We start from the raw sequence: 14,540 nt of genomic DNA, 5'->3' as shown, positions 1-14,540 counted from the left end.
TGAGATTTTTGAATTAAGCCCTATAAACCGGAAAGGAGGGAGTAATACTGTGTACGTGCAATAACTGGCATCGTCGTATACATATCTTACGGTTAATGGGGCGTTCGACAGGAATAGCCGCGTGGCGAGCTCTAGGCTAGTCTTTTTTTAGACGCATTAAACCTATCTCTCGGGACTTCTCGCACGCACCATCGTGCCACCCAGAAAAACTTGTACTCTGAGTTTAGTAGTACGTTATACAGGAAGATAAGAGGTGCACGCACGCACTCGTCCTCTCACACACGCGTCTGTTTTTTCTCGAAAAGGAGGATGATGACCCTCGGCCTCTGCATCTGGGAGTCACACACGCATCTGTAGCTACGAATTGTAGTGTTCTCAACCATCCGATTGGCTCTATCATGGATGTACCTATATACTAAAACATGTCTAGATACATCTATATTTTGACAAATGGATGGCATGTATTGTGGAACGGAGGGAGTGCTTGTCATCAAAATGGATAAAAAGGGACGTATCTAGAACTAAAATACGTATACATACATCTCCTTTTATCCATTTTGATGACAAGTAGTACTTCTTACCCAAAGGAACTTTATATCCAACAGACACAAAATATCTGTTCGACTATTGGAAATTACTGATCTGATGTCGATGTAATTGCTGCATCGCCCCCAAAACCCACCATTTCTTAAGCTAAAGTAGACCAAGGTAATCCCTATATTAGCATATTACTAAGATAAACAGAAGGCACTGTAGAAACATTTAGGACGTGAGCTTGTCAATTTGAACGTGGAGGGACACAAGCTTAGCCCCGGCCAGCAGCTTGGGCGGAACAGTCAAGAAGGTCAGCTCCTGCATGTCGACATTGCCGGGATCCTTGCTGCTTGTCACCTCCATTTCCACCTTGACGGCGTCGGTCTGCCTTTGGGCTCCCCCGGTGGGCCGTTCACCCATAGCTTGTCCACGTAGTGCGGCAGTGGGGACGCCCCCGCTCTGATGCAGACGACCGACACGGCGATAGGCGCGCCGGTGTCGAGCACGCTGCCGACCAAGAAAAACGCGTGGCGGTCCTCCTCCGTGAAAAGCAAGAGTCGTGGCTCCGACAGTGGCACTTGCAGCTCAAGCACCTTGCCGTACTGGATCCTGTGCATGGGAATGGGATGCGCGGTGCTGATGTGGTGGTAGAGCGCCGGAAGCGGGCCTTCGTAGCCGCAGACGGGCACGGGGCATTTGCAGGGCGCGAGCAGACACACGCTCTGGTGATCGGCGAGCTTGTGCTAAGTGACGTAGAGCCCACAGCCTTCGTGCGGGCAATCCACCCTCACCGACGAAAGGACAGAGTCCACCATCGTGTTCCGCACGTCAAAGCCACCGCCGCGCTCGCACTTCTAGCACTGCCGCTGGTTCCCGGAGCACTTGGCGCGGCAGTCTGCGCAGGCCAGGTGCCGTCCCTTGCACTGAAGAAATCAATCGAACAGCACATCAATCAAGAAACCTGCACCTTGCTCAATCAGCCGAACGGGCGAGGTGTATTCGAACCTCATACACTGGAGGTGTCAAGGGGCGGACGCACAAGGGGCAGGGGAGCACGGTGAGGTCCATCGAGACCTTAGAGAGCTCCATCGTCGGGTCCTGTTCGGTCTGCATGATCTCGCCCTCCTTGTGCACAACCATCTAGCGACTTGGGCCGGGGATTACAAAGCTTTACCGTCACATATTTTATACTACTTCAAGGTGCATTAAATCAACACATGCAATCAAAAGGAGAGTCACGGCATGCATGCATGCGTTGTAATTAATGCATTGGTAAATGCAAATTATTCAAATATATCGAGTGCAGTGCTTTGATGTGTCGCGTCAACTCGTACATCAACGAGAAGTTTGATTATCCTCTCCCTCGCGGACTTAACTGCATCTGCCTTTGGCTATATGACAGGTTGGCCACACACCTGTCGGGCCCACCTGTCATACACGCAAAGGCAGGAGCGTCCCTCCCTCGCCCATGAGCATGGTGGCTGGCAAGACTAGGAGAAGCTTCCGCTACACGCTCTCCCTCCCGCACACGGTGGACATGCAGCAGTTCAATCGGTGTCAGATGGCCAGAAGCATACTGTAGTACTCCTCCAGTGCAGTAGTACTCCATCATTGTTCGACTTCCCGCAGAGGCAAAGAGCCAAGCGCAGCCCGGACGCTTGTGTGGCAGTTTCATGTGTAGAGTAGTCTAGGATAGCGTGTACCGTGCCTGCAAGCTTAAAATCGTTGGGGTCGGCTCCATGCTATGTGCCCGTCTCTACGTTTTAAAAAAAATTAAAATAGTCTTCTGGCCCTACCTGACACCCTGGTGATTGTAGTTTGCACGCTCATCTGGTCAAGACAGGAATATATATTTTTTAATTTGTTTTTTCGAAAAGGGGGGACTCCCTGGCCTCTGCATCAGAACAATGCATACGGCCACATATATTTTAATTTGCGGTGGGTAAATGTTAGAGGTTGCAGCAAATATATTGTACACTGCGGGTCTTTCAGCCAAGTTTAGAGGCAAGCATGTGGGGCCAGTGCTATGATGTGTCGCGTCAACTCGTACAATGAGGAGAAGCTTGATTTTACTACACGCCTTCTCCCTCACCCATGCGCGCGGTTGCTCGCAAATGAGGACAGGCTTTTTCTTAGTAGTACTTCTACAACAAGCTATCTGTCTCGCTCATGGTGGATGGGCATGCAGCAATGGATTCGACACTGTAGAAGCAGTAGTAGTAACATCATTGTTCGTCTTCTCGAAGAGGCGAAGAGACAAGCGCAAACCGAACGTTGCAGTTGCGAACATTGGAGCACGCATATATCCAGGCTCTTGCATCAGACAAAATTGCTATGTGAGCCCACTATTGCACTAGTACGTACAACTACTTGCTAGTATAGCCCCACCACTCCAATCCATCTACTCCCAAGTCTCTGCGCTACACTGCTCACTCCAATCCAAGACCAAGTGACCAGAAGCCACAAGCACCTATGGAGGCGATGGACGCGAGCGGCAGTCGGCTGTGCCAAATCATCCAAGGCGCCGGCCTGCAGCCCCGCACCAAGCAACATTTCCAAACGGTGCTGGCGACCGCAGGCATCGTTCACGCGGTCATCGCCGCCGAGGAAGGAAACCCACAGCTGCTGGAGGGGCCCGATCCTCTGCCCATGTTGTTCTCTCTGATACAGCGCCGACTCGGGAGGTCCGCTGACCCTTCTTCCTCCCTATTGTATTGTCCACAGATCTGACATGCCGCCGCCGACATCCCGGCGACCCTCAGGTATAAGTTCTTCGAAAGCGGCCTTGCTCTACTGCCCCAGCTCCCCACGTGTCTGCATGTGCATCTTTTTCTACTCCCATCAGCTCTTCCAAAGCCACCTAAATTTTTAGTATTATTAGAGGTAAAGCTACTTCATGCATTTGAATCTAGGGCTTTGTTCAAACAATGAAGAAAGGGGGGAAAGTTGTAGCATGAATCTAGGACTTGATTCAAAGAGGGGAAAGTTGTAGCATGAATCTAGGACTTGATTCAAAGAGGAAATAATATGGTGAAAGTAGTAGAGACCGGATACCCAACCGGTCTCTTGGTTGAAAAGGGAAATAATGAGAAAACGCAGTACAAACCGGATAAGGAATAGATCTATTATTGGTTGAAAAAGGATAGAAAGTGGCGGCTGGTGGACAAGTCAACAGAGTATGTCCAGGATTAGATTTGCTGCCCTCACATAGTAAAAGGTCTCAGGATTAGATTTGCTGCCCTCACATAGTAAAAGGTCTCCAGGATTAGATTTGCTGCCCTCACATAGTACAAGGTCTCCAGGATTAGGTTTGCTGCCCTCACATAGCATGAACAAACTCGGCATCACCACTTTATGCCTCCTTGTAGGTACATTGTGCTGATGCGTCCATGTCGCATGTCCTTATACCAACCTTTTGCTGTTGTGATTTGCTGCCCTCACATAGTAAAAGGTCTCCAGGATTAGATTTGCTGCCCTCACATAGTAAAAGGTCTCCAGGATTAGATTTGCTGCCCTCACATAGTAAAAGGTCTCCAGGATTAGATTTGCTGCCCTCACATAGTACAAGGTCTCCAGGATTAGGTTTGCTGCCCTCACATAGCATGAACAAAGTCGGCATCACCACTTTATGCCTCCTTGTAGGTACATTGTGCTGATGCGTCCACTGTTGCATGTCCTTATACCAACCTTTTGCTGTTGTTAATGTAAGGGCGCATGTAAAATGAAGCGATCACACTGTTACCTTAGGGACATGTCTAACCAGTGTTATTGTTAATCTAATGCCTCCAGTGATAAGATGCAATTAAATTGTGTTACAAATGGCAATCCTGCTGTTTTCCCCAGTATGATAAGTAAGTTGCTCCTTTACGCTGCTGAGTGTCCTGGTGTCCCCACGGTCCCATGCCCTTAAACCAACTCTTTAGCTGCTGTTGATTTACTGTGTCTGGTAAACAAGCAATGCCACCATTAAAGTAATCCCATATTTGAGGAATCTCATTGTTAATCCCATACTTCTGGTAATCCCATATTTTATGTTTTAAAATTTCTACTGTCCTTGCGTGATTTCCATGAACATAATTAAGATGCTTCTTTTCATTTTGTATATGTTTCGTATATTCTTATTGACCAGCAACTGTTTACTTTCTATCTTTTTGTGCAGATAGGGATATCCATTTCACCTTGTTGCTATTGTGAACTTTTGGTGAACTGCACAAAACACTTTTTTTTGGAATGAGTGTCTTGTGCAGTTCAACTAAAATGTCACGTGGGCAACATCTCTCAATTTTGGTGGAACTGCACGAAATGGTGATTGGAGTTTCCAAAATCTCTGTCAAGTTCTGCTCATAATCTCGTGCAACATTTTATTGGCCTTTGCAAGATGGAACCGTCACTGTCACCACAATGGCACTTTATTTTCGTGGAACTTCACAAAAGGATAAGAAAATTATAGTTGCAGCTTACATGAGCCGGATAGCCAACCTTAATGTTCCTCAATTTTAATGCAACTACTAAAGAAGAACCTGCCAGCTCACAAGAGCAAGTACTTCTTGCTAGCTGAATGATGCAATCTTTTCTTCATTTCAGGTGAACTGCAGAAAAGGCGCATGAATTGAATCATGGAACTCCAGGCAGACCTCATCCAAGTAGAGCTAGAGGTTGAGTTCAAGGAGGCCGCTATTAAAGAGAAAGCATGCTCTCCTGTCTCCTTGTTTGTGTTGTGCAAACATGTTGTGCAAACAGGAATACTCAACTATAGATGTTGTGACGGTCAAGAGCATTCGCCAAGTTCTTCGATTGGATGACATGGCTAGCCAAGATGGATTTAATCCCGATATTCACTTTATCAAAAGGCTCTAATGGGTTGGTTATGAATCTTGCAAGCTGGGAATCAGTGAGATGTGTAGGCATCTTTGTTGTACTTATTATTTCAATCTTATTTGTTGGTTCTGAATCTTGCAAGCTGGGAATCAATGAGATATGTAGGCATCTTTGTTGTACTTATTATTTGGATCTTATTTGTTGGTTCTGAATCTTGCAAGCTGGGAATCAATGAGATGTAGGCATCTTTGTTGTACTTATTATTTGGATCTTATTTGTTGGTTCTGAATCTTGCAAGTTGGGAAACACGGCATGATGATGCAGAGGAAAACAACAATAACAAACAGTTCAAACTTGGTAGTATTATCTTTGTGAAAGTGCGACAAATGTGCTGATCGTGTGCCTCCTAAGAATAATAATTCTAATTGTTGTGCATGTTGATCCTATGGCACTGATAGAACGAGCGAATGCATTGCTTGTTTTAAGTATAAATTTCTATTAAAGCTAATTAAATTTAAGTAAAGTGACCACTAACTCCTGTTATTAAAGTACCAATACAGACCCGCTCGTGAACTGACGTGTGCCCGAGGGTGCATCTTCTGCCAGGCGTGCAGCAGACGAGGGAGGGGTAGTAATTGTTGTCACCTGTACACACTCAGCTTACTTATGAATCCAGTTCCCCAAGAGCTGAAAAACGAACTGATGACTCCAATGGCAATCCGAGGGGTGAGCCTGCTGGATATGGACTTTAGCAAGGAGTTCCCGTTTGAGTTCGCCATTCAGTCCTATGGCTGCACCAAGTTGAATGTGATGTACACCAACGATACGGACTCGGTGAAGCTCTGCCTCGCCTCAGTCCTATGGCCGCACCAAGTTCTGGAGCATTCGCCCGTTTCATCGGCAGCGCTGTCCGCACCTTCTCTATGGTGGAGAGAAGGAAGAACGTGACGATTCGGCCATCTAGTGCAACAAGCTTGTCGACATCCAGAAGCAATACAAGATCATCAGCAACGGGCAGGAGAAGGACTCCGTGGTTGACCTCACTGAGACCATCATCGACCCCTGGTACGCCAACATGAAAGAAGACGACCTGAACACGTGGGAGGTACCTCTGAATCTAGCCTACATAACCTACGCGGCCAAGGACGCATACGCATGCTACGACATGTAGAGGAAGATCTTGGACATGAGGGCGTGTCTGCTTCCCATAACCGACGAGTACACGGACAGCCGCAGCATCATGATCAAGCGTGCCAGGAAGGTCTAGATGTTGTACTTTATCTGTTTATAAGCACCTTTATCATTTGAGTGTTTCATGCATTAGCCTATGTGTCGTAATTATCTGTTTTGTCTGAAATATTTCTTTTAAGAACCAATTAACATGATTGCTTTTTAGTGGTTGTTTGCTTATGTGTGTAAACTAGTTCACTTGTCCGTAAAAAAAAGTAGTTCACTCGGTTGCCGTGCTTTGAATCTCCTTCCTCCCAACATATTCCCCTCCTCAGGTGGACCCAGCAGGTCTCTGAATTTTCTCCCACTTTCTTTTTCGATGTAAACTGAGTTTTCTCCCAGTACTTTCCCCTAGAACCAACTCAACTGTCCCACGTCTAGCCTAAATAATAATAATACCCCACGTACTATTAACTCATCAAATTAAAATGATATTTTATTTCGTAAGTTGAAAGTTCTTACAAAATAATAATAATAATTGTTTATATATAACTTGGCAAGTTAACTCCTAGTGATTGCGTACATAAGCTTGCAAAGATTTTACTGAAGTGCAATCATGTGTTTATGTTTTTATAACATTTCTCCGTCTAGCCCAACATGATATTTTCACCCATCCCAGCAAGTCTGCGGATTTCAAGAAAAATGCAAATGGGATTTAAACGGGCTGCATAGATGCTACATCATTGTTTCACCCAGCGCACCAAATGGACTAAAAAAACAAATGGACTAGCTGACATCTGGGCCAGTAGGTCGAAGCCTAAGAAGGCGTTGGATTTACATCCAACGGCCGGCATTCTTCGTCAATCTCTCATCTTCTTGCTCCAGCCGCCCAAAGCAGCGCCAGTCATGTCGCGTGCTCCTGCCTCTCGTGGCTGACTGTGATGCCGCGGAGGCCTCACCGCCCCCTACTACTCCCACCGCTGGCCTAGGGTATCCCTCTACTCACCCACACCCCCTGTTATTCTGCAGCGACGGCAGCCTCATGCCGCAGCCGAACCAGTGAAGCCTCGTACTCCTCTCCGCGTGGGCATCCACTGCCGCGTCTTCCCCGGCTCCGCGTCATCCCCTTCCTAGGCCTCGCCGTCGTCCACCGCCTTGGTGCTCTCCGCGCGGCGTGGTCAATGTGGTCAACGACCGACTTTCATTGGAAGAGTACTGTACGTGGAGAGGCTGACAGCTGGGTCCACGGCCACAGCCCAGTTTTTTATGATTTGCCAAGTAAGTCGCTTTGTGAGGCCCGTTGGGCTACAAATCTTTCAAGACGAGGAGAGCTTCATTCAGCTGGCCGAGAAAATGGCCTATTAGTAATGAGAACTGGGTTGTACATTTTTAAAACACATCAAACCGGCAATTAGTTTCAAAAATCGTTTTTTCATTTCGATATTTTAAATTACATTAATTTTTATGCGTGGAGAATTTGTTGGATTTTATATTGATATACATTTATTTTTAAAATCAGTTTGAATGTGAGTCGAAATTTCGGGATTAAAAACAGTTCGGACCGCACCAAAATATGCAAAATTTCGTATAATTTTTTAACCGTGGCCACAATATGGGCTGTAATGCTAACAAAAAGAATATGGGCTCCAAAAAACCTTAAGAATTAGCAAATGGGTTGTAAATTATTAGAAATATAGGCAGATGGGTTGTATGTTGTTTTCCACAGATTTGAGGCTTTCCTAAAAAAGGTTGGCACACAAGTAGTGATTGTTGGATGTCCATCGAACGGCCGTCGTGCTTCTTCAATCTCTGATCTTCCTGCTCCAACCGCTCAAACAAGCGCCGGCGGGACTGCCTGCTCCCTCCTCCCCACGGCCGGCGGTGCTGCCGCGCAGGCCTCACCGCCCCACCGTACTCCCATCGCTGGCCTAGCCATCCCTCTACTCACCCACACCTGCAGTTATTCTCCGGCGACGGCAGACGAACCAGTAAACCCTCATACAGTCGTACTCCCCTCCGCATGGGAAACAACTACCGAGTCTTCCCTGCCTCCGTGTCGTTCCCTTCCTAGGCCTCACCGTCGTCCACCGCCCTGGTGCTCTCGGCGCAGCCTGGTCAACGTGGTCAACAACCGACATGCATCTGAAGTGGACTGTACGTGGAGAGGCTGGCAGCTGGGTCCACGGCCGCACGCAAGGAAATGCCTCCTTATTACACGCAAAATAATGATTCCTCCACCTGACATCAGGGACCCACCGAAAGGGCTTCTGTATTTCACGAAAAAACATTACCGCCGCTGACAGCTCGCACCCACCAGCTATATCTTCGCACGCAAGGAAGTGCCTCCTTATTATGCACAAAAAAATGAATACTCCCCCTGTTAGCTGGGACCCAGTATAGTGGCAGGCTGACTTGTGGGCCTACTAAGTTGATGGGGACGGAGGGCTTTATCAACTTAGTCAATATGTGCAATTCTAGCTCCAGTGACCGTACGATGTCCATCCAACAGCCATAGTGCTTCTTCAACCTATGGTCTTCTTGCTCCAGCCGCCCAAACCAGCGCCGGCCGTGCCTCGTGCTCCTGCCTCCCGTGGCCGGCTGCGATGCGGCGGAGGCCTCACCGCCCCCTACTATTCCCACTGCTGGCTAGGCCATCCCTGTACTCACCCACACCCCCTGTTATTCTGCAGCGACGACATCCTCACACCGCAGCGAACCAGTGAACCCTCGTATTCCTCTACGCGTGGGCATCCACTGCCGCGTCTTCCCCAGCTCCACGTCGTCCCCTTCCTAGGCCTTGTAGTCGTCCACCGCCCTGGTGCTCTCGGCGCGGCGTGGTCAACGTGGTCAAGGAATGGCTTCCATCGGACGTGGACTGTACGTGGAGAGGCTGACAGCTGGGTCCACGGCCGCAGCAAGGAAGTGCCTCCTTATTATGTGCAAAATAATCATTCCTCCACCTAATAGCAGGGACCCACCGGACGAGCCACCGTATTTCGCGAAAAAACGTTTGCCCCTGACTGCTGGGACCCACCAGCTACATCTTCGCACGCAAGGAAGTGCGTCTAGGAAAAAAACGATTCGCCCCCTGACTAATGGAACCTACCAGCAACATCTTCGCAGGCAAGGAAGTGCGTGACAGTCGGGACCCACCTGGTCGAAGCGTACGTAGCGTTGTAATTCTGGTCGCGAACGTGTACGTACATATATACTGGTGGATGTAGAGGTGCGCACGTGTCATAGTAGAGGCGCGTACGTGTCGTAGTAGAGGCGCGCACGTAGCATGTACACGTACGTACAGCGGCCAGGGTGCAATAAAGAAAATATGGCCACGTATGTGTACATACGGGTGGGGTCTCGAACGCCTACTCGCGCATACGTACGGCCAGGGCTCGTGTACATGGCTGGATCGGAACGGAGAAACAGCGTCATCGTCGTGTTCATGGGGAGGCAACGGAATGCGTCGTGTTCATCGGGAGGCAATAGAACGCATGGGAGCCAACCGGCTGGGTCGGAACGGAATGCTGGTCGTGTTCATCGGGAGGGCTTGGACGGAACAGGCGATGGAAACGAGGCCTGGCGTACCGCAAAACGGAGGAAACGGCCTTGTGTTCGACCGGCCACGTTTGAAATGGGATCCTGTTCATCGGGAGGGGTCTGGCGTACCGCAAAACGGAGGAAACGGACCTCCTACCTTCGGAACAGGGTCCGGTTGATCAGGAGGGGTCTGGGTACCACAAAACGGAGGAAACGGACCTCCTACGGTCGAAACGGGGGTCCTGTTGATTGGGAGGGGTGTGGCGTACCGCAAAACGGACAAAACGGACCTCCTACAGACGAAACGGGGGTCCTGTTGATCGGGAGGGGTCTGGCGTACCGCAAAACAGATGAAACGGACTTGTGTTGGAGCGCTACGGTCGAAACGGGGGTCCTGTTCATCGGGAGGGGTGTGGCGTACCGCAAAACGGGACTTCACGGGATATTGTTCATCTCCATCGTCGACCTCCTCCAGCCTCCACGAGCAACTATCGACCTCCTCCAGCCTCCATGGGATCCTGTTCATCCAGCCTCCACCGCGCGCTACCTCACCGGCTACTGTTCAACCACCCCTCCATGGGAACCCCTCCACCGTCTACTATTCATCCAGCCCTCCACACCACGGGGTCCTGTTCAACCACCCCTCCACGGGCACCCCTCACCGTCTACTGTTCATCCAGCCCTCCACCACACCACGGGGTCCTGTTCATCCAGAGGCAATGCCACCGCTCACTGTTCATCCAAACCCCCCCGGCAACGCTCACTGTTCATCCTAGAGGCAGCATCGATCGGCTTCAATTAGCAGCAGTAGCGAAGGAATCGCTCGATCAGGTTTAGTTAACAGCCATCGATCGATCGTTCGGGTTCAGTAACGCGTAGCCTGCTGTGCAATCGCTCGGGTTCAGTTAGAGCCCAACGCCTCGCTCGGGTTCAGTTAGAGCCAATGCCTCGCACACACGCGCGTACGTGTACGAGAGAAACGCGCATCGCCGGCCCCCGACCTCCCACCATAACCGGGAACTCCCCGAAATTTTCCTCGCCCTCGCTTCTACCACGGTTTTTTCCATCATAAGGCCCAAAGAATGTCATGCAGCTGCGTCTCCGGCCCGCCCAAGACGAGAAGCCCATTTTCTGTCATGATTTTTTGTCATAGAAGTAGGAGCCCACCATATCTATGATGATACCGGGTTTTGTCACAATTATCGTCATAGAAGTGTCATATGTATGACAGACAAAAATTTCGTTCGGCCCAAAATGTCACGGATGTGTCTTTTTTGTAGTGTGAGCCACCAAATCTGAGTCGCCAAGGCACCGTACCAGGCTTAAACTCATCTCTTTAGCCATTCGAAGACCATGGAGCAAGGCCTCATATTCTGCTGCGTTGTTAGTACAAGGAAACATCAATGGCAACACATAACAAAACTTGTCACCTCGAGGAGAAGTTAAAACACCTCCAGCCCCCGAGCCTTCCAACTGTCTGGACCCATCAAAATGAATTGTCCAATATGTGTTGTCTGGCTTTTCTTCAGGTGTCTGTAACTCCGTCCAATCGTTAATGAAATCGACCAGCTCTTGAGATTTGATCGCAGTACGTGGCACATGCTTTAAGCCATGAGACCCAAGTTCAATGGCCCACTTGGCGACTCGTCCTGTGGCTTCTCTATTTTGAATAATATCTCCTAACAGAGCAGAGCTAACCACACTGATAGGGTGAACCTAAAAGTAATGCTTGAGCTTCCGGCTTGCCATGAACACCCCATAAACAAGCTTCTGCCAATGTGGATACCTTTTCTTAGATTCAATGAACACCTCACTGACGTAGTAAACCAGCTGTTGAACCGGATGTTCCTTGCCAACCTCCTTGCGTTCCACAACAATGGCCACACTGACGGCACGTGACTTAGCAGCCACATATAACAACAATGGTTCCTTCTCAATGGGAGCAGCAAGAATCGCCGGCTCAGGGAGTTGTTTCTTCAGATGTTCAAAAGCAGAGTTAGCAGCGTCACTCCAGACAAAATCATCTGTCTTTTTCATCATTTGATACAATGGCATAGCCTTCTCGCCTAGTTGGCTTATAAACCAGCTTAAAGCTGCGACACGGCCCGCCAGCCGATGAACGTCATTGATGCACGCCGGTTTAGCCAAAGATGTAATTGCTTTTATTTTCTCCAGGTTAGCCTCAATGCCTCTGTTGGACACAAAAAACCGAAGAGCTTGCCAGCTGGGACTCCAAAAACACACTTGGCCGGGTTAAGCATCATCTTGTAGACCTGGAGGTTATCAAAGGTTTCCTTCAGATCAGCTACCAAGGTTTCCTTTTCTCTGGATTTCACCACTATATCATCCACATAAGCATGAACATTACACCCAATTTGTTTATGAAGGCAATTCTGTACACAACACTGATAAGTCGCCTGGGCACTCTTAAGCCCAAAAGGCATAGACACATAGCAGAAGGCTCCAAACGGAGTGATGAAAGTTGTCTTCTCCTGGTCCTTAACTGCCATCTTGATCTGATGATAACCAGAGTAAGCATCCAAAAAACTCAAATGCTCACATCCCGCCGTAGCATCAATGAGTTGATCGATAGGAAGGAGAGCAAAAGGGTCCGTTGGACAAGCCTTGTTTAAATATGTGTAATCCACACACATGCGCCAGGTGCCGTTCTTTTTAAGCACAAGCACCGGGTTAGCCTACCACTCTTGGTGAAAAACTTCGACAATGAACCCGGCCGCCAAGAGCCGGGCCACCTCTTCTCCGATAGCCTTGCGCCTTTCCTCGTTAAACCGCCAAAGAAATTGTCGAACCGGCTTAAACTTTGGATTAATATTGAGAGTGTGCTTAGCGAGTTCTCTCGGTACACCCGGCATGTCAGAAGGCTTCCATGCATAGATGTCCCGGTTCTCACGGATGAACTCGATGAGCGCGCTTTCCTATTTTGGGTCCAAATTAGCACTGATAATCAACTGTTTGGATGAGTCGCCAGGCACGAAATCAATCATCTTGGTGTCATCAGCTGACTTGAATTTCAACATTGGCTCATGCTCCATAGTTGGCTTCTTCAAAGATGTCATCTCTGCCGGGTCAACATTATCCTTATAAAACTTCTATTCCTCTAGTGCACAAACAGACTCGACATAAGCGGCATCACCTTCTTCACATTCCAAGGCTATTTTCCGGCGTCCATGTACCGTGATAGTGCCTTTATGACCCGGCATTTTGAACTGTAGATACACATAACATGGCCGAGCCATGAACTTAGCATAAGCCGGCCATCCAAACAGAGCGTGATACGGGCTTTTGATCTTAACCACCTCGCAAGTTAACTTCTCAGCCCTAGAATCATACTCATCCCCAAAGGCTACTTCCAGTTCGATCTTACCAACTGGGTACGCCGACTTACCAGGCACTACCCCATGAAAAACAGTGTTGGATGTTTTAAGACTCTTATCAGTTAACCCCATGCGACGGAACATCTCATAATACAGGATGTTGATGCTACTGCCTCCGTCCATGAGCACTTTAGTGAACTTATATCCACCAACTTGAGGCGCCACCACCAAAGCCAGATGACCCGAATTATCAACCCGGGGCAGGTGATCCTCCCTACTCCACACAATAGGCTGTTCAGACCATCTCAAATAACGCGGAACCATCGGCTCAACAACATTTACAGCCCTCTTATGAAGCTTCTGATCCCTCTTGCACAAACTGGTGGTAAACACGTGGTACTGCCTATTGTTCAGCTGTTTTGGGTTACTCTAATACTCGGACTGTTGCTGTTGTTGCTGATTGCCCTGGCTGGGTTGCTGATTATAGCCGCCTTGACTACCTGGATGGCCCTGGCCATGAAAACCGCCACCACCTGAGCCGCCGCCAGGTCCGTGGTTACCATCGAATATGTTAAGCCTTCATGATCGTACAGTCTTTCCACAGATGGGTAGCTGGCTTCTCCCAGGTGTCGTGTCTTGGACAAGGTTCATTTGGCAGCTGCACAAAGGTGGGAGCTGACCCGCCAGACCAAGGATGTGGCTTCCCCTTGTGTCATTGTTTGTTGCCCTGTGCGCTGGCGTTAGCCACAAACTCCAGACTACCATCAGCCTTACGTTTATTACCTCCATGATTCGCCGGGTTGTGCTGGTGACCTTTGCCACTACCATTCTTCTTCCCCTTCCCTGTCTTCTCTTCATTAGATGCGGGATCCTTGGTACTGTTAGAATCGGTGTACTTGACGAGAGCCACCATCAGCTGGCCCATGTCATTACAGTCACGCTTGAGCCGCCCCAGTTTCTGTTTCAGAGGTTCAAAACGGCAAGTTTCTACAACATTAAAACCGCGGAGCCGGCATCCGTCTTATCAGATGAATGTATTATTTCCTTGACCCGGCGCACCCAATGGGTCATGGATTCTCTTTCCTCTTGCTTGCAGTTAGTCAGGTCCACGATCGACATGGGTTGTTTACAGGTATCTTTAAAGTT

General features: G+C 48.8%; 1 pseudogene; it reads right to left on the bottom strand.

The window, feature by feature from the left end:
• Window positions 1–762: 762 nt before the first annotated feature.
• LOC125546796 lies at window positions 763–1,349 on the bottom strand (annotated as a pseudogene).
• Between the last annotated feature and the right edge of the window lie 13,191 nt (window positions 1,350–14,540).

The sequence above is a fragment of the Triticum urartu genome, chromosome 3, assembly GCF_003073215.2.
Source record: "Triticum urartu cultivar G1812 chromosome 3, Tu2.1, whole genome shotgun sequence".
Taxonomy (NCBI): domain Eukaryota; kingdom Viridiplantae; phylum Streptophyta; class Magnoliopsida; order Poales; family Poaceae; genus Triticum; species Triticum urartu.
Note: the sequence above shows the minus strand (reverse complement) of the source record. Positions and strands in the feature narration are given on the sequence as shown.